Below are 1,528 nucleotides of genomic sequence, written 5' to 3'. Positions count from 1 at the left end.
TGTTTAGAAAATATGTATAAATTTTGCTTTTAAATTATGGATATCTGTGCATTTTGTAAAAATTGAATTTTCTATAAATGTATGGTTTTATTTTAGTTTTTAATTACAGAAATTAATTTTTTTTTTGAAAAAAATGTAGTATTTGCTACACCGTCGGCCGGTCACTAGCCAACAGGGTGCGCACACGCGGCTGGAAGTAGACGGTCGTCTGCAGTTTCGAACGGCTGGGCTTTTTGTGCCGGTTTTCAAAACGTTGGATTTTCCTGATTTCTGCAATTTTTCTGAAATTATTAATTTTGGCTAATTTTTATTTTAGTTAAATTGAATATTTTTTAAAATTAAATTATGCCTCAAATTAATTTGGAAATAATTTCCAAACAAACAAAAAAATTATACATTAGATGCATGGACATATACATTTTTTTAACTGCATTTAGTATCTTATTTTCTGCATTTAATTATGTTCTTGGTATTTGATATTGGATATGTATTGTTAAATACATGATTGTATTTTTTTGTTCAATATGTTTATATTTGATTTATGTGCTAATTATTATTTATTGGATAAACAATGAGAATGATCACAAAGCTCATTGGTCGAATGCATGGTTTACTTTTAAGTTTGGTGAGGCCAACGTGCCTCTTTCTTTGAATTCCTTCTTTCATTTTTAGCCTCGAAATAATAAAATTTGATTTTTCCCTCCTTTTCTACTCCCCCCAACTTTTGATTGGGGTTTCCAATTTCAGTTCTAATGAGTGTAATTAGGAATGCGAGATTTTATTTACTTTGAATAAATGTAAGCTCCCAAGGAGATAAAGGCCTAGGCCTGTTGGACGGAGGTCAAAGCGGAAGAAGAACAAAGAGGAATGCCAATTACAATGATAATGGGTTATTATTTTGTAATTGTTAGGCCACACCCATGATTGACCATAAACTCATTGAGGGCTTAGTGGGTCACTTAGGATTGGGCTTGTGATCATCCAACAGGGGCGCGCTAGGCTTTTTTTGGATGAAATGTAAGTTTCATTCATCCAAGAATATTTACAATGTACTCCGGGCATACCCGGAGAGATAGAAAAGCCCACGCTGAAGATTAAGAAACGATCAAACCGTGTGGAAAAAGCGTCCAAAGGACCCTATACAATGTAACCTTGACTAAGATAATAAGCCCCTCGGGACAGGGCGTTTAGCCCTCAAAGATGACTTCGTTGCGATGTCTCCAGAGTGTGTGGACCGTGCATGCCAAAGCGAGGTGTCACGCTTTGTTCTACACGGCAGAACCTGTTTTCTCCTTCTTGAGCCACTTGACCGCACTTTGAAGGCTTGACATAGTCCGGTTAATGCCAAGCTAGTGTCGGATGCGTGACCAAACGAAGTTGCTGAAACGGGAACTCAAAGAAAACGTGCTTGGCCGATTCCTTGGTGGTGATGCATAGTGAGCACAAATCCTCCTCTTGGAGGAACCCAAGTCTGTCCCTTGTAGCTAGTCTACCGCGCAAGCCAAGCCACAAGATAAATGAGTACTTC

This window comes from Sesamum indicum, linkage group LG7 (genome assembly GCF_000512975.1).
Source record: "Sesamum indicum cultivar Zhongzhi No. 13 linkage group LG7, S_indicum_v1.0, whole genome shotgun sequence".
NCBI classification, from domain to species: Eukaryota; Viridiplantae; Streptophyta; class Magnoliopsida; order Lamiales; family Pedaliaceae; genus Sesamum; species Sesamum indicum.
Note: the sequence above shows the minus strand (reverse complement) of the source record.